This window comes from Molothrus aeneus, chromosome 2 (assembly GCF_037042795.1).
Source record: "Molothrus aeneus isolate 106 chromosome 2, BPBGC_Maene_1.0, whole genome shotgun sequence".
Taxonomy (NCBI): domain Eukaryota; kingdom Metazoa; phylum Chordata; class Aves; order Passeriformes; family Icteridae; genus Molothrus; species Molothrus aeneus.
In genome coordinates, this window is record NC_089647.1 from 55,625,797 (window position 1) to 55,645,447 (window position 19,651).

At 40.6% G+C, this 19,651-nt stretch overlaps 1 protein-coding gene across 4 annotated transcripts in view; it reads left to right on the forward strand.

The window, feature by feature from the left end:
- Positions 1–19,651, forward strand: part of ENOX1 (ecto-NOX disulfide-thiol exchanger 1) — a 361,156-nt gene that overhangs the window by 111,231 nt on the left and 230,274 nt on the right. For all 4 annotated transcript variants that reach the window (XM_066545023.1, XM_066545020.1, XM_066545022.1 and 1 more), the window contains exon 3: positions 5,349–5,437. The gene's annotated coding sequence lies outside the window, so the exon portion shown is untranslated. The remainder of the gene's footprint in view (positions 1–5,348; positions 5,438–19,651) is intronic.

A 19,651-nucleotide genomic window follows, 5' to 3' on the forward strand; every position in this document is an offset into this window, starting at 1 on the left:
ATGTCCACCTTCCCACAACAGGTCCCTGGACTGAGGAGTCACAGTGGCCTCAACCGTACAGAGGAATCACCATCTGAATTGCCCTGTGCAGTAAACATGAGGCTGGGTTTCACTCTTTGGGTGCTGGTGGAGCTGGAGACAAGGTCAGATTTTGTGCTCAGATAGTCAGCAGAGGAAAAGACACCTGTCATGCTCAGAGGGTTCTAAAAGTGGAGCAGCCTCTGTACCTGCATTGCAGAAATGTGGGTGAGAAAATACATGATGAAATGAGGGTGAAATTTGTTGCAGTAAAGAACTGAACAATAAACAGCACCTGTTGCTTCTGTGCTTTTTGACTGTCATATATGAAATGACCAGATCCTTCAGGACACTGCTGTTCATTATTTTATTGCATTTGGCAAAGCTGAGTGTGGAGAAGATGCAACCTAGGGACCTCTGGAAACTGAGGGAGGCATGAGGGGTTGTTTTTTTTTTTTTTTTCCCTCTGAAAACTTTTTCTTGAAAAGGAAGTAGGACAGACATAAAAGGGAACATTCCCTTCATTGTCGTGACACTGGTGAATTAAGATATCATGGGAGAAAGAGTCTAAACAAAGGGATATGCTAGAGTGTAATCACACTGTGTGAATTGCAAGTTGATAGCAAAGAGCTGTCTACAAATAAGCAGCTTTACAACATTTCCATCAGTCCAGGGCATTGAGTATCCCTGCATGCTCGAAGGCAAGTGTTGGCTTGTTTGGGGGCTGGGAATTGCACTGTTGGAAATGACAGGCTGCCAAGCTGTTCTCACAGATACAGGCAATTTTTGCAGTGAGCCAAGAATTAAACTTTATGGCCAAGAGTTAAAACTTATAAACCTGTGTCAAATACCAACCCTTTTGCAGTTCATATGCTGTTTATGCATTTGTACCATTAAAGAATAAGTCTTATTTGGAAATAGGTCTCAATTTTGAAATCTTTTAAATTGCCCTCTTTACATACTGTTCTTGCACTATAAGAAGGCATCATCTGCTGCTTTTAAAATGTACTCTAAGCAGTAAGACTTGAATAACAAATGCTAGATTAAGCTAATAAACATCTTTAGACCAGTGGGTCATGGCACTGAAACTGCCTTTTCATGAAAGCTCAAAATTCTTCAGCTTTAGAAACCCATGGAAGCACATAAATCACTCAAAATAAACCCACAGAGAAATTACCTCCCCTTCCCCACTGCTGCCCTGCTGTGGGAAAGACCTTTTGCTATCCCTGATTTCCCCCCGGAGTGAAATCACATCCACCATTCAATACAAAATTAATAAAGGTATATAGAGCATGTTGAGCAAACACTGACATATCCCCAATGGTGAATCTACATCCCTCCATTCTGTTTAAAATTAATAAAGGAAGACAAGGCATACAAAACCAACACAGGAGAGTATAAAACCCCTCACACAAAGCCCACCAAGGCTTGGCACTGAGGGCAAGCTTCTGCGCTGGAGTAAGTGGCTCTAAGCGTGAGGCAAATCTTGGGGTGGAAATGCTGGTTCCCTTCCTTGGGCAGGTTCAGGAGGGCTGCCTGGCAGCATGCCCAGTGGATACTTTGTCACTCAGGAGTGGGAATTGCCTGAGCTATTTGATGTGTTTGCAATGTGGCTGTGACATTCCCTCCTTCCTGCAGGTGATGTGCAGGATAAAAGATGATGTTTCAATTGAAGTCTTGCTCAGCTGCATCCCACCTTCCACTTGCCTTCTGCCCTTCCCTCTCCCAAAGGCACACTCTGCTATCATCAGCATGCAGTTATGGGTCTGTAAAAATGTTCTGTGATCTGAACAGCTAGCCAAAGGCTTCATGAGCTGTTGTGATGGACCAGGGACTGCTGGAGCAAGGGATTGAAGATACGCTGAATGTCTGTAGCATTCGCCCCCTTTAGATAATTGCCTGATTTTAGCATAGAAAATGGGTAAGCATCCTCAAGCACTCCTTAGATAATCTGACTCAGTGATTATTTGCTTCTCAGGTACCTCTTTATGGACTGGGAGGCCTGGCATGGAGGTCAGATAGCAGCAAGATTGGCTCCCACAGTTGTCCTACAGAAATTAAATATAATCCCTTATACTCAAAGCAGTTAATAACCTCTTCTTTACCAGCACCTGTTACATCTGTACCCTTCAGAGCTGTGCCAGACCCTCCACAAGTGCCAGCCATTGATTCAGCTGCAGAAACTTCCCACAGCTGATTGTGAGCAGTTGGAAACTGTCAGTTTTCGAAATGTTTATGGCCACACATTACTGAAGAGATGAGCTGTCTTTTGTTGCATGCTGGCTTCAGGTTAAGCTATTTTTTATCACTGATGTTTTGTAGACACCGCTGGTTACTCCCAGGTTTGCAGCATCAGCTTCTTCCACCAGTTCATGTGTATTTTATGAGCCCGGAGATGTTTTGGCAGAAAGTGGAGCTGTGCCAAAAAAAGTTGTTCCTGCTTTTCTTCATGCTTGCCTTTTTTTCTGTACTTGCAGCATCTGAAGAAGGGGAATGCTATAGCTGTGGCAAGGAAAAGCTGCCCAAACTGCTTTGTAGAGTGATGGGTCGTATGCATATTTACAACTGTCCAGGAGCAGTGTGTCAACCGTGTGTCTTAGGCTCCTTACCTACCAACTCCTCACACTGCTTCTGAGAGATATTGTGCCGGTCTGTGGTGGCCTGTTGGAGGTCTGCAGATGGTACTTTGGTTGCCACAAAAGTAGCATTTATGTGGGGACTGCCTTGCAAAGACTCCTGAGGTTTTTTCAAGCTTGATGTCCCATGTGAGATCACACCAAGGCATCCCCCTTGTGCCCTGTGGGACAGACCTACAGTGTCCTCCCTCTACCAGCACTTCAGTGGGACTTCAGTGGGTACAAGGCCAAGCTGCTAATCTACAAATTTCAGAAGCACATTTTGCAAGCAATGCCTTTTAGCTAACTTAAAGGTGAACTGCTCAATTGGATGAGGAACTGTGTTAGGTGGGATGAAGTTGTTGCAAGAAAACATCTTCCTTCCAAGAAAATTCCTTTCTGTAGGCGAGTCTTTAGTCATCTTTGCAACCTTTGTCATCCTGTCCTCCCTGGGGAGTTTACTCTGTGACCTTTGCTATTCTACCAAGGCGCCTCATAAATTATTATTCTTTTAAATGGCACTTAGACTGTCGTCGTGACTGCTAGCCTTGAAGATTTGCAGTCTACTCTGTAATTTTGAGGGGGAAAAAATGGTTTAGTGACAGAAGAAATATTGTTCTTCACGATAAAACTACTTTTGTGTTTCATTTTCCACTCAAGTCATTCATATCCCTGTCACTAACCTCATTCAGGTCAAGGGCTTGAGGCAGAGAACAGGCATAATATTTTTGGTCAGACTGATGCATCTGAATATTGCAAACATCTGTAATTTTGAATTGAAATGAACATTGTGTTAAATCCTCAGGCAGATATTATCAAGACATAATAGATTACTGAAGTTTGCATTTCTTTTGGCAATTCAGACCGAGATTCTGTTGACTGGTTATTCCAGACATTAATGAACCTGTTTACACAAAGGGAGCCGCTCCTCATGGCTGCAAATTAGATCCTGGATTCTGCAAATTTTGTAGGAAAATCTGTGGGCCAAGTAGTTGAGATAATAATGAAAAAATTAATCAGGCACACATTAAATGTGAAGCATATAAGAAAACATCTGCAGCACTCGTTGGACATCTGGGTAACATACTTGCAGTGCCGTTTTGCCAGCTTACATCTGGAGTGGTTCATGAGAAGAGAGCAGATGCTAGTGTGAAATAGGTCATCATAGCAGCAGGGCATCCGAACAGAGGCATTTCTTTTTTTTTATTCTTGCAGTAACAGCTATTTCTTTTTATTCACACCAATTATGAAATGTTAGCCAAGTATGCAATGTGAATGCATGTATTGTGACAAGCCAGTACTCCTAAAGGGTGTCAAGGTAGAAAAATATCCTAACAAGGAGGCTTCAGAGAAGCAGCCCTTTTGCTTTACACACTGAGTATTCTTTAACAGACATAGTGATTATTTTTTTGTTAAGATTATGATCTTTTTTCCTCCATGCTTTATTTTAGTATTTATTAGAGATTTTACTAAATGCCTTTTAGGTGGCAAATGCCCAGAAGCAAAGATGCTAATTCAGGCGAGTTTCATCAGTCATTTCAAAAGAGAGGTCACGCAGATAAGAGAAATGAACAGTACACAGTATGTGAAGCAGTGACATTCAGTGAGCCCTTGTCACTAGCAGCCATTAGCATGGAGGCCTTCTGTTACCTTTTCAGTGCTTTATGTGCTTTTCTTGACCAGGCAGGGAGCCTTCGGAGCACTGCAGCACTTAGTAGCATACAAGTTCTTGTTTCTTTCTTGAATGCTTTATATTTTTAGTACCACTTAGATTATTCCGTGCCCCCTTGTGCATCTAAATTTTAAAGAGAATCGAAGAATGCATAATTCATATCTGTCCCAGAGGTAATGGAATGACTCAATGATATCCGTGAAGGAGATGATTTTAAATTTCATGTCTTATGCAAGAGGTCATATTTATACAAAAAGTGCAAAATTGGTCTCGGGGATACCCAGATAATTATCCTTACAATAATGAGCATGGATTCCAGGGGGGAGTATCACAGGAAGTTTTAGTGTCTTGTGTGTCACCATCCCTTATTATCACGGCGTCATTGTTGTTGTGATTGAAAATTGATCTCAGGCTATGACTTGTATTTTGACTTGGAATAGCACTTCCAGGAGGTATGAAAAGACAGGTTTGCTTTGATTCTGTTGAAGTATTCATGCAAGCTGTGAAGCATTTGTTTACTGCTGAAATTCTTTCCTTCATTTAAAGGAAAAACAATTGTTTATTGATGTTGGGCAGAACCCACCAGTAGATGCTTTGTCACACAGCACAGTTCCACTAGACTATTTCTGCTCTCCTTTCCCAAAAGCCTAGAAGTGCCATGGCTAGAAATAAGTGTCTAGTTCTGTGATATGCTATATGTTTGAAAATGCACTTTATGGTCTGTATTACAGACAGTTCAAAGGGAATATAAATTGGTGCAGTATTCTCTCTTTTCTTCTAATCCAGTTCCATATATGCATTGAATTTTTACCCTGAAATCTATCTTTAACAGCAACTTACCATTTTGCATTTTATTTAACTTGGACTTTGCTATATTTGTGTAATTGTTATGATCTAGCTGCTCCTGTAGTGTAAAATGTTTAATATCATCTAAACCAATTCTACTCTGACTTTTAGCATTGTATATCCAAGGAGAGAGCTGATTTTATTTGTTTTTCCTTTCAGAACTTCCTAGTTTTAACTTTACTTTCCACTTTTTGCAGGATTGGCCATGAGAATTTGTAGAGTTTGAAATTTGGAAGTTTGGAAATACTGTGATGGGGCCACTGAGAAGTTACCTTCCTGTGTACAGGTCTGTAAAATGTATTGTGTTCTGACTATTTGTCATGGTTTAGGAATGGTATTCTCCAATTTAGTGTTCCCACTGAAACCACTCCAAGCTATATGTTGCTCACCCCCCTCCTCTCTCCCTGCCTCATTCCCTCCTTCCCTCCCCCTTCCTCTCCTCCATGATGGAATGGTGAGGAGAATGGGAGTCACAAAAGATAAAGATCACAAACTGAGATAAGAACAATTTACTAGAAACAGCAATGAGGTAAGAAAATGAACAGTAACAGCAACAATACTAATGACAGAGTGTGTAGAGAAATAAATCTTCTTGCTGACCCATAGAAACCTCTGACAATACACAGCCACTCCCTCTGCCATGCTAGCCCAGTCCAGAAGCAAGCCCTCCCCCCTGTCCTTGGAAGATGACCTGAGGTGGTACAGGATAACCTCTGGGTCCCAGCCATACCCCATCCTGGCTACTGCAAAAACTAACCTTGCCCTGGCTGGAACCAGGACAGTATTTCAGCATGTAGACCCCTGTGCTGACTTGTTATCTTTTTTTATCTTGAATGCCTGCTAGCCAAATCTAACTTTATGCTAGAGAAAATGTTGTGAAAAATTCATTTTGTTTCTCACCAGATGCTTAGGACATAACTATTCTGTTACTGTTGTACAGATGTGGAGTAACCCATTCGTCTTTCCTTCGAAGTGAATGATTGCAGTTTATAGAGTTGAACTGCAGAAAGGAATTGGGCCTGTATGTCATTTTCTTCTCACTGCTCTGCCTTTCAGTATGTTTTGGAGCTGCATTACCCTAAAAGGCCTTGCAATCGATTGCTTCCACCCAGGTTGCTCATATGTTAGCAGCTGACCACAGTTACAGCTGTGGATATTTTCAGAAGCACACTTAGCAGATGATCAGCAGAATTACTGAGGCTTTTGGGTCAGGAGGAGCTCAGGTTCATGGAAAGTTTACAAAAACGAAAAAAAAAAAGTTTATATTTAAGAGACTGTAAAAAGAGCATAATAATAATGGCCTGACTCCTGTAGTGTCAGCATGGCAAGAAGTGGTGAGAAGCCTGTAGCTAATGCTATGTCCTTGTCAGCTGAAATGATAGTGTGGCCAGCAATCACTCTGATTTAGAGGGTAGAAAACACTCCCCTGCATTTCAATATGTTTTTCTATGCAGCTATATAACAGAGAAAAATTTTATTTCTTACTGCTTTCACAGCTAGTACTGAACAGCATTTTAATAGAAATCTGCCAAGAAAAACCTATGGGAATCAACTTTTCCATCTGGGTGGTCATACCCTGCTATTGGTCACACTTGGGGTCTGTAGGAATTGTATGCGCTAAATAATAGTTTTCAACAATGTTCATTTTTGAATATACTGTATTTCATTTGCTTGGATTACCTTGGCATGCTTTGGGTGTTACTGTTTTCCCTGTTGACTCTGTAGTCACATACTTTTTTATTAGCCTGTAGGAATTCTGCAGGGAAAGCAGCCTGTAAACCTTAAACAAAGTCAGATGGATTTAGGAGATGAGAGGTATCCAAAACAACTTTTAATTAATTCTTGGAAATTATTATGATAATACCTTTTAAAGCCAACATAGCTCCAAGACACTTTAGAAACTCTTTGAACTTAGATGTAAACCTCACACAAGGGCACAGCTTCTGTAATGAGCGAAAGCCCTACATCAGACCGGTTGAGATACTGCAGATACAAATCTGATAATGCTGCCTTGGGCCTGTGTTGAGTGAAAGCTCTGTGTTCAAAAATAAGCAGCCTTTCACTGTAATTGAACAACTGTTGAATGATCTGTGTCATCTTAAGGCTTTGACTGCACTGCTTCTTTCTTTAATGATGCTACCCCTTCAGGCAAAATTTGTGGTTTTCTTAGACAGGGGGTGGGGAGAAAGAAGTGCAAAACACTGGAAGACATTTGGGTAGAGGGAGAAATCTAGTTGCAGTTGGCATTTGCTAGAACTTTACTAGTGGCAACAGCAGCTTTATAAAATCTTCCTTTCCAGACCTGTCTATGAGTGTTGTTTGAATCACACCTCACCTAAGGCTTCCAAAAGTTACTGCTAAAATTGCCAAAGCAAAGTGAGGTTGGGCCTGTGTCTTAATAATGTGATACAAATGCAATCAACAGCTGCCATGTGGAGAATTTTAGGCAAGTCATTTGTCTAAAACACATTTTAAATTTTCCTTGTTCAGCAGTCTAGTTCTTCGAAATTTGTGATGTACATACAAATTAGTATTGTGCCATTTAAAAAGAGGATAAATATGATATTCATTTGATATATGTACATGTTAGATGTATGTATATTAAGAGGCATAAAGTAGTTGGGTAAGGATATGCTGTACCCTCATTATAATGCAGAAGCAAAGGGAAACCAATTAAATTAAAAGGCAAGGCAGTTCTACTGAAAAGGACATAGAAAGTGTAATTTCCCCTTGGAAAGTATTGCCCCAAGGTGTTATCAAAAGGTATTGCCAAAAATAGATATTTACATTAATGAGAATGCCGTCAGAGATACATTTTTCATATTTTACCTTTATAAAGAAGTTACAGTGGTTACACAGCAGTGGCAGAAGGCTGAACTCACTGATCCTCAACCTGGGGTCTGGGTGAAGTTTCTTCTCCAACTGTGTGGTTATCTCTTGTACCACTTCTTTGCATTGTCTGGTAATGATGTTGAAAGGAAACAGGACAGTGATCTAGCTAAACAATTAGTTTAACCTGGGTCAGCTATTTCCATTTATCCCATGTCTTTCACTGCAAATTTCAAGGGTTTTTTTTGTTATTTGTAAGTATCTCCTCCTCTTGTTTTCTTAATCTCTTGTTTATTTCCTGCATATGATCCCTCAACTCATTCGCCAGAGAGGCCTCTTTTTTCCTGAGGTCTTTATTACTTGTTCTTGCTTTGTTGGAGATTTACTAATGTGTTGCTCAAGTTTCTAAGGTTTTCTGTTGGGGTCACTAAATACCTCTTGGGTGTCCTCAGACTTTTGCCCTTGACACTCCTGTGGTGAAACAAGTATGGTTTGGTTTTACAGGGAGCAGAGAAAAACAAAGGTTGTGAAAACAGTTCATGGCCAGCCACCACATGGGATGAGGAGGCTCTGACTCCTGGGGCTGGCCTCCTCTGCCCTGTCCTCCTGTTACAACTTCCTGGGCACACAGTCAGCATGGGCTGGCTCCTGGGGGAGTTTCCTGGGGGGAGCACTGCTCCGTTGTCTTGCTGCTTCTCAAGTGAAGAATTCACTACTGGCAAAACACAAATTTGTCAAAAAACACGGGAGGGAAAGGGAGAAGGGAGAGGAATAGTCTAGGGAGGACACTTTTCTACTGTAGCTGTAATCATGGCAACTGTACCTTTGATCTCCATACCGGTGCTGTGCATGGACCTGCTGCTGCACTGGATAAAAATGCAGAAAGGCCAGAAAGGCCAGACTCTCTGTGCCACCAGGCTTTGCCAGAAAGGCCAAACTCTCTGTGCCACCAGGCTTTGCTCAGGGCTCAGCTGTCCCACCAGACGCTCCAATGGAGGGTTGCAATGAGAAAGCAGAGGGAGCTGGTGCACAAACCAGGACTGTGAAGGAGCACGGTTGTCTTTGTGCATCTTATATGTAAATTACCTGGCTACAAAGAGACAGGAAGGAAAGGAGATGTTACTGCCTGGAAATATGCCATGTGTGCATTTGATGGGTATATTTGAATTATTGAAAAGATGGAAACAAAATAGTTTGGTAGCTGGAGAAAATCTGTAAGCTAGATGCTTGAAGGAAGATAAAATGGGAAGGTGGGGGAAGTGAAAGCTGTCATGGAGGCAGAATTGTATTTTATTAGAACAGAAATCCAAACAAGACTGTGATTTTGTAGACTATTGTGTCCAAATAATGAGTCTTATGTGCAAACTAATTACAAACACAATGAGCTGGTGCAAGGACTTGAGCAAATCTTGTAAGGAGTACCTGGGGGATCTGGGGGTGTTTGTCTGAAAAAAAGAGCTTGGGGAATACCTTATCACTCTATGACTGCCTGTAAGGAGGGTGTGGTGAGGTGGGAGTTTGTCTCTTCTCCCACATAACAAGCAGTGAGGTAAGAGGAAACAGCCTCAAGTTGCACCAGGGAAGGTTTAGATTGGATATTAAGAAAAATTTCTTCACAGAAAGGATTAAAACAGCACTGAAACAGGCTGTCCAGGGACATGGAGGAGTCAGCATTCCTGGAAGTGTCCAAAAAACATGGGCATGTGGCACTCAGGACATGGTGGGGAATGTGGCCATGCTGGGCTAACAGTTGGACTTGATGGTCTTGGAGGCCTTTTCCAACCTCAACAAATCAGTGATTTTATATGCATTTTTAACTTTCATTTTTGAATGGTGGCTCAGAGTGTCTTTTACCATCCAGCTCTGATTTTTTGTTGCCCACAGCAAGCCACAGAACAAGTTCTTATGAGAAAATCTAGAATGGCAGTGTGCTCACCTGAATAAGAGCTGTGGCCAGAGGAACTGCAAGAGATTGAAATTCATATGTATGCAAGGAAAACAAACCAGCAACCAACCCAGACAGCAGATTGACCTTCTGCTGGATTTTATGTTTTCAGTTCTTTTCAAGGTATTTCTAGGAATGGTTGCAAGTACCTCCTCTGCTGGACGAACAGTCCAGAAACATCCTTAAATACTTCCCTGTTGTTTAATTATAGCTGCTACCCAGAAGAATGGGAAACCAGTTGAGAGACTCCTGCAAACTAAGCAAAGTTTTCAAAGGCTCAGATTAGGAGTAAGGCTCTTTACTTGCCTCACTTTGATGCCATCATCTTCTGCTTCAATGTGGCACTTGGGTGATAATCTTTGCTGATCTTAATTCCTGAGGCAAAACATAAAAAGAAGGGATACCTTTAGTGTCAATAGTCAAGAACACCTTAGGGACACCAAAGATAATTCAGCTCATTTGCTTTCACTACCAGCAAGAATTGTCTAGATAATCACAGATAGATGTTTATCCAATCTTCCAGTGAGGAATTTTTCAGTGCCACCCCATGTCGTCTTTTCCAGACCTACACAACACTTGGGAATTTCTAAAATCCACATTATGCTCTATTTGCTCCATAGGGAGTATTTTGGTGTCTTATTTATAGTGAAGCTAGAGAACAGTCGAATGTAACTTTCTTTATGGTAATCTTTCAAATATTAGAAGGGAAAATTACTTGGCATTGTAGCTGATTAAAGTTGTTAATCTATTTTTTTGGAATAAGCAATTGCAGATCTTATAGGTCCCATTTAAAATACTTTTTCCTGTCTTCACCTTCCATGTGTTGCTAAATTCTTGATACAAGTGCCAGCATTAAGAAGCTGAATCTAGTCAATATGACTTCCAGATAGTACAAATTATGTAAAATAAGCCCAGAATTTAAAAGTTCAATAAATATTATGGAGCTACACACTCAGTCAAAATGACCCCAATCCATATTATGCCTCAGCTGTGTGTGAGTGTAGTCACTGCTAGTGCCTTCTCTCTCTTCCATCAGTTAAGCTCTCTCAGTGTGATACTGGGTAATGAATGGCACTGTTGGAGAAGCACTAAGTGAGCAACTGATGGCTCTCAGCATATGGATAATGGCACATCTTGCACCTTTTCATTGCCCACATTCTGCCTGCACATAGATAGCTGAACAATAGATGAGGTGAAATGGTGGCCGTAGAGCATTGCAGAAACAATAATTGTCCATTAGGTCCCTCTAAAAGAAAGGCAGCAAAGAACTGCTACGTTTTTTATCCCTAAGGCCCTGAGAAGAATCAATCACACGTCATGAATAGTAATAATAATAGAAGAGGGAGGACAGCTGTTCAACTGAACACCATCAGTATTGACACCTTCCAGGAGGAGTAATCCCCTTGACCGAAGCAGGTGTCACAATAAGATAAAAGTCATAGGCTACAGCTCCAGTGAGAGTCTGTTGCCATATACAGAAAGACATGAATTGATTTCACTTCTGAAAGGCAGTTAAAACATCTTCTCCAGCTGAGAGGAGAAATATGCTGTCACCACTGTTCAAGTCTCCAGAAACAGCAGTGAAATTTGAAGAGATAGTACTTAAAAACAAGGATTTTTCATATGGCCAAGCACCAACCAAAATGAAAATTTTTCCTGCTTTTCAGCTAAAGTATGAAAAAAGGCTACTTGTTCAAATAGTAAACATAAAAGGATTTTTAAAATTAGTTTACATGAGAGCAAATCATAGAATCATTTAGTTTGAAAAAGACCTTTAAGATCATCTCCAACCTTACCCCAGCACTTCTGAGTCCACCACTAAATCATGTCCCTAAGTGCCACATCTACACATCTTTTAAGTACCTCTAGGGATGGTAACTCCACCGTTTTCCCTGGGGAACATATTCCAATATTTGACAACTCTTCTAATGAAGAAATTTCCTCTAATATAGAAGCTAAACCTCCCCAGTTGCAACTTGAGGCCATTTCCTCTTGTCCTGTCACTTGTTATTTGGGAGAAGAGCTTGACCCCACTTCAGAGCAACCTCCTTTCAGGCAGTTGTAGAGAGCAATAAGATCTTCCTGAGCCTCCTCCAGGTTAAACAACCCCAGCTCCCTCAGCCACTCCTCTTAAGACTTGGGCTCTAGAACCTTCACCATCTTCCTTGCTCTTCTCTGGATGTGCACCAGCTCTTGATGGGTCCAGAACTGAACACAGCCCTTGAGGTGTGGCCTCAATTGTGCTGAGTGCAGGGGGATGGTCACTACCCTAATCCTACATGCCACATAATTTCTGAATGATGGTGAGTTTGATCCTGCAATTAATATATGCACAATGTTATCAGCATTATTTCAGTTCCTTTTTGTCAACCTTGTAAAAACTCTTCAACACCAGCTTAATTTAGGACCAAGCTTTGTTCATCTTCAGAACTCAAAGCTGAGCAGAGTCAAATCAGTATCATAAGTAATACTAAGGCAAAGTCTTGATTTTGGTAAAGTTCCAGCCTTCTTTCTAGGCTGAAGTGTAGCACATACAGCACTTCTGGGATTGAGAATCCCAAGGTATTCTGCTCCAGAATGACTCAATTCTAGGCTCAGTAATCCCTTCAGAAAAGGGAAAATACAGAGGAAGTGACTACTAGATGCCACAAGTTAAAAAACTAATGAGAATCAAAAAGCAAAACTTAAAAGAAACCATGTCAACCTTAATTGATTATATGGAAGTAATTTCTTAAAAATTGCTGTAGGCAACCATTCAGGAAAGAATGTGTTCCTACTTAATATCATTGATTCCACGTTCAGAAAAAAACCCCAGCAGACCACTGAATAGTGAGTTCAAGAAGTGTTATGAGAATCTGAGGAATCTTGACCAACTTTGCTCAAACAGCAGAAACGAAAGTAGAAAGATGAAAGAATATCTTGGGTCAAGCTACTCCTTAACTCTGGGCCTTCAGAACACTATTAAAAATTTACCAAGGAAAAGGTGATACATACTATTGCTCAAAATATCCTAGAACAAACAAAAGAAATGTTCTTCATCTAAGTAGCTGCAGGTTATTTTCCTAGAACTATCCTAGAAAATTAGGAAGTAGCTTGAGGGTCCTGCAGCTGTATCACTTGTACTGACACTTCCCATTAGAACTGTGGCTGACCCATTTCTGAGGGCCTCCACTGATGGAGATTCTCTGAGCAATTCATTCCAATGCCTAACTTTCCTTACAACTAGAAAAATGCTTTTTTTCTTTTCTTAACTTGGGAGTTACTTCTCTCCTACCTGCAGTGAAGAGGAATAGGTTATTCCTTTTGTTCTTGCAACCGTATTTGAAATTTTCAGTGTGTTTTGTCATGTTTTGCCTTCTTTGCATTAATCAACAAACTGTTCCTTCAATTTTTTGTCATGTTTTTAAGAGTAATCACTGTCAGTTGGTTACATCCTCCTTAAAATGTGGCATCCAACACTTCACCTAAGGTTATAGTTATGAACTCTTTTCAAAACAAAGTAATAAAGGAAAATTCCCTCTTGTGTCTTGTAGATAACATGCTTCTATGTTTCTAATATATGGTATTCATACATATGTGACAGTGACTATTGAAGCTTGTGATCTACTGGCTAACCTCAGGTCTTGCATAGCAAGAGAAACCTATTTGGTTATTTCCCACTGAGTGTTTGCTCAGTTAACTGTTTCTGACCTCACCTCCCAAAGTTAATTGCCAGAAGCTCTAAGATTTTCTCAGTCAGTGATATATGTATTCTAGGGTGAAATTTGTAAGGCCTAGACAATTTGAAAAAATTTAGCTTCTCTCAGTTCTTTCCAATCTAATTTTTTCCTATTATGAACTGAATTTCCATTCCTTTTGTCTTCAGTGTTCACTTTTGTGGCTCTCTGATCCTGCAAATAGCTTTTCCTCCTGCTGTGTGGCAAACCAACTCTCTTCTCCCTCTTGCTAATAGTGGTTTCTTACTATTGCACTTAGTGGTTTTCTTAGGAAATTTTTCTACCTTTACAGTCCCCAACAAAATTACACAAAATGTTATACAGACTAGATGAAGGGCATTGCAAGACAATTTTCATAATATGGGACTTCACAGAGACACTAGAATTACAAGAGCGGTTGAAGGTAGTTATGGCAGTATTGACAGGTTGCACTCAGATGTCCCTATTCTTACAGTCTCAGAGAAAACCTGACCTGATCTGATTGAAACAAGAACCAGCACTAAAGAGAATAAAAGAAAAGATTTCAGAGGGACCAAGGATGTTGAATGCAAAGGTCAAGTATTAAATCTAGGAGAGGGCTGATTAAAATATGGCACCCTGTTTGTAAAATTGACTGATATCATGTGTTTTGCTTAAAGGAGACCTAATTGCTTCATAATGCCATGCTTTAATGTTTTAGGGCCACTAATTCACTTTAGTTAATAATGATGTTCTGTATTCCCATCAGTCCATGAAAAAATCCTGAGTGTTGCTCTCTTCACCCAGCTTTTTTACTCTTTTGAGGTGACAAGGAAACAAGGGGAGAAGAGAAGAGATGGTTACAGAGTAACAGGTTAAGGATATAGTTCTTATGCCCTTGCCCAGTATTCCTTTCTTTTTGTGGGCTTTTTTGGTGGTTTTTTGTTTGTTTGTTTGTTTTGAGGTTTTTTGTTTGTTTGTTTGTTTTCTTTTTTTCTTTTTGGGATTTTTTTTGGAGAGTTGTATGAGCTATTCAGCAATATTTCTGAAATCCTGGCCAAAGTTCTGCAGACCAGCTCCTGTCAGGCTTCTGTGTCTGTCACACATGAATGAGATCAATCAAATGCCCTATCTGTTCCCAATGAAGTGTAAATATACAGAGAGATCTGGTTGTTCTCTTGTTCTGGGGCATGAAGCATTTTGAACCTCTGATCTTTCTATAATCCTTCCAGGAACATTCCTCTTTAATGCTTGAGGCCTTTGCCTCCAGATTTTGTGATGGTCACTCCTGCAAGCCTTCCACCATTAATGCATCTTTGATTTTTCCACCTCCATAGCTCTGTGTGTAGGTTGAAGTGAGTTGGGATTTCTCTCCGGGAGGTTTGTCTCTGTCAAGAGCCATGCAGTCAGCAGGCAACTTGCAGTGCCACAGGATGGGCTTTCAGAAAAAAAGTCAATGTTTGATAGCCAAATGCAATATAGTATTTTAAGGTCTTCAAGTAGTAAATAATCTCCACAAGTCAACATGGATGTCCTTTATGACAGCATGTTGTTTCTTTGGAGGTGTTTCACTGCATATCCTGAAGATTCACTTGACTGCTGATAGTCTCACCACTGAACGCATGATGTGCTTAGGGCAGTGGGGCCTAAATCAAAGTAGAGGGTTTTAACTTAGCAGCTTCTGGCTCATTCAGAGGCTTTTCCTCACTTCTTAGTTCTCCACTTGTACTCCACTCTGCAGAATTTCCCCCAAAGTGAAATCTTTGGTTTATATTTCAGTCTACCAGGATTCAGGTGCTCAGTGAGAGCCCATAGGCCTATGGCTAAGGGCTTACCTCTACACAGTGGAGGAGTTCCCTCTGTCCATTTTCCAAGCCAACCAGAAGCTGTGTAGCACAGTTAGCAAGATGCTGAGTACAAGCTCATAAATTGCCATGATTGGCAGTGTTCATTAGCTCTGGCTCATCGCAGTCAGCTTGGCCTCAGCATTGCTGGTGAGGTTATGTGGTTTCCAGTTGTCTCCAACCCAGAACAGAACAAACACTCATCGGGCTGGTGTCATCACCTGCACCATGCTATGGTAGACTTTGCACAACATTTAGAGCACCACAGAGCCCTGGAAACAGAGTACTCTGTGAGCAGAGAAGAAGCCTCCTTCAATGGATTGATATCCCCTGTCCCTTAAAAGTCCTGCCTCAGTTTACCAGCTATTCCTCAGGTCCCCATGGGCGAGGGGCAGCCCGTGCTGTGAAGGTGCATTGGTGCCAGCTGGCAGGGCTGCCCACACCTGCCCATCCCATCAGCTGCTCCCAGGCACAGCTCACCTTGGCTGGTCTGCCTGCCTCCCTCTCCCTAGGCAGCAATTTGTGTGCACCTTCACCATCCGGCTGCTGGTTTTCATTAAACTTCCAGTAATGAAATTACCTCTTCTGACTTCTCTCCAACTTTTATACTGGCTCAAAAGTGGGTTCAGATTTGCTACTGCCCCTGTTCTGCCAGAAAAGGTGTAATAGATGGACAGGCAGAGGTTCGGTTAAAAATAACCGCAGTGAACAGGAATCAGACTTGCTCTTTGCGCTTAGGCTGCATTTTTATATTATTTCGATACTGTATTACACAGATCTGATCTGGGAGCATACTGCCTTCCAGCTCTCATTTCCACACTCATCACCAGAGGCTGCCCTCCCTTTGGCAGAGCTTAAAGGCTCAGCAGATTCTTTGTAAGTGGGAACTGAGAAATGATTCATGTTAAAAGAACCATTTTTTAAATAATTTTTTTTTTAATGACCCTGGTATGGTTTTGGGTATAGCCAGGCAAATGATTGAACTGAGGCAGTTGGGGGGATGAGGTGGAGGGGAGAATGGGTCAGAAACAAGGGCCTGTGCTGCTCACCAACATCGAGAGCCTTATATCCTTCAATGCAGAGCTGTTACCAGAGGCAATGCCATGCTGCTTAGTCCCCTTATTTCTTGTTTTGTCTCCACAGTGTGGTAGCTTATAGGAGCCAGTCCCAGGAGAGAAGTTGAACAATAAAAAGTGAATTTGTAAACTGGTGGAAATGTTATACTAGTAAATTGAAAATTTTGCATGTGCTTGATGTCTTGATGTTCTTCTGTATTTGTGACATCTCTGCTTTTTATGACTGCATGATCTCTCCGGTACTTTGTTGTTCATATTCCTTGTTCAGTATGGGAGATGACCAAAATTTTTCTCTTTAGCTCTTCCAAGAGCTAAAGAACAGTGAGATAAAGAACAAAAACGTTTGATCTCAATAAGATTTAACTGTGTTATGGTCTGTAGCTGAGTATTGATTTTTTTGTCATACTATTGATATTTTGGGTATCAATAGTATGACAAAAAATTCAAGGCCACTTTGGCTTGGCTGTGGAAAATGACAAGTATAATGAGGAACATAAGTCCCATTGCCTTCATGTTTGTTTTGTTTTCCTTAATGGAAAGAGTTGACTGATGTGACTGGAGCATTTTGCCCTTGGGATTATTACTAGCTTCTTAATCAAGGAAATCTGAGTAATTTGATTATGTTGCCAACTCTTCTCTGGTCCCCACTCCAGCTGAGACAGGTTATAGATAGGACATGATTTGAAACGACGATCCTTTCCAAAGCATTGTTTGTTGAAGAAGCAAAGAGCCATTACTGCTTTAAGAGAATCTGTCACCTTGTCCTCTAGAAGAAAGGCAACAACAATCTTTTCCAATAATGCACCTGTTATCTCCCTCCTGGAATTTATCAGGCAAGAAACATATTGATCCAATTTGCAGGTTGCAGCCTGCAGTTCTCTAAACATGTCCAAACCCCTGGCACCTGATGATGGCCAGAATTTAGTCTGAATTTAGTTTGCAGACATGTACCTACCCACCCTGCTTTTTCCCTTGTGGATTGCTGTTCTTTTTACAATCCAAGCAACCTAAAGTAGAAGAAAATTCCTTTGTTTAAACTCATTAATTTTAACTCAGTTTTTTAGGAAATTCTCTACAGTGTTTTTCTTCATGGTTTCTCACCAGCTGTGAATTTGGAGCAAAAAATAGTGCATGGAAGTGTTTATATCTAAGCAAAATCTGTTTAATTGGAGTTGAAAAAAATCTAGAAACATTTTTTTTCTATTTATTATTTATAAATTGTTGTCATTTCTTAATGAAGACAATATTTTGTTTGCATAGAAGTGGCGCTTCAGTTTTAATCTCTGGGCCTGTTCTTTAGGATTGCTTTTTAAGATAACAGACACGTTACACTTTTCAGAAAACACGTAATGATTCACTGTGCTTTACCCATCATTATCAAACAAAAATGAATGTGAAATCATTCATTTTCTGATCGATTTAGAGTGTGACAGATAAATCTTCCTTGTTTGTTAGAAACCACTTACAGAGGCTACTATGGCAACAAAATTAATGACAAAGAAGGAAGCTGTTAATTAATTGTTCAGGCTGACTAGAAGAAGAAAATCCTGAATTTTTGCTGCATCCATGTACTACCATCCCAATCACTCTTGGTTATTTATTTCAAGAGCTAGTCTGTCTTTTTACTGTACTGGAAAAAGAAAGACTTTCATGATAATAGAATTTAAAGGGCACATGGACTTCATTAGCCTTCCCCCCGTGATCCTGTTGGACATGATCACTGAAGTTTGGGTCATGCTCACAACAATCCCCTCAGCTGCTGATAATTTGAGGAATAAAGCTGATAATGTTTTTAGGCCACTAAGGACATAAACAAATAGGAGTAGTCCATGCATCGAGAGGTTTACAGTCCACAAAGCTGATGCCAACCAAAAAGTAATACGTTGGAATGCTGGCAAAAAGGGTATTTCCAATTGCTTTTTGAAATAGTCCTGGGATGCTACCAGAGAAATTATGTTGATGTGTGTTAGTAGGTATGAGATGAGCTGAGGAATACGTGATCTCCTCAGGAAGAGAGGAAGAACTCTTGGGACGCCTGTAGGCAGTTAAGTATATGAGCTAGAGCAGTTTCCTTACTACTAAAGTTTGCATATTATGCTCTGTAAAGCAGGATTGATATGTTTTATACAACAGGAGGATCAACCAACAAACTGATTCGAGGCATAACTTACGGAGAGACTGATCCATTTTTCTTTCCGAAATAAATAACAATTTGAGAAAATAAATACATCTCTATAGAGAGTTCAGAGCACAAGAAGTTTAGGCACTATCCATTTTTGTACTTATTTAACTGAAAGAGCTGGTCATATGGAGGAAATGCAGATGGCCAGAACCTTGTAAGGTCTATTGCTATATGGCCAAAACTCTGCTTTTCCAGAGAATTTTGAGAGATGGGTAAGGTGTCTGCTGTTTGAAGTGGCATGAGGAGATATCATGTAGCAACAGGATGCTCCTTCTCCCTTCCTGTTTGGCATTGTTTACTTTCTTGTCAGCTTTCCAGACGCATGACAATTGACCTTCTAAAGTATCACATCTATGGAATTAGAAGCTTATGAAATATGAACTGGAGAACCACAGAGTACCCACTTTGAATTCCACAATGAAATTCCTTCAGCAGATGATTCTTTTACACAAAGGCAACAATTTTGCCTCCAAATAAATTAGGAACAAGCTTCTAAAGCTGTGACAGGAATCAAAAGTAGTGATTGAACAACTGAGAAGCATTTGCTTTTCTGTAATATTCCTTCAATAAAGAGCTAAAACCAGATTACTGAAACAAAAGAATAAACCCAAATGCTGCTTACAGCAGTATATTACATTTTTCTCCTGGTGGAACCCATGGGGTTGTTATTCTAGGGGCTCTTTCCCCACTAGGTTACATAATTTCTCTATAAGATCAAAAGGTTACACTATAAAACAGAAGTGCTGTGAGTAAGCATTTCCAAAAAAGGTGCTGGTGGCTACTCACAAGCAGTGTAGAAGTGTGCTCCATCGAAACAGGTAGGTTTGCAACACTGTGAGCCTTGTCTTCTTCTCACAGCCATATATTTGTATGCATATATATACACATATATATGTTAGTGTGTAGGAGGGTTACCTGCTGTGCAGGACATGATTGTGGTTTTCTTGGAC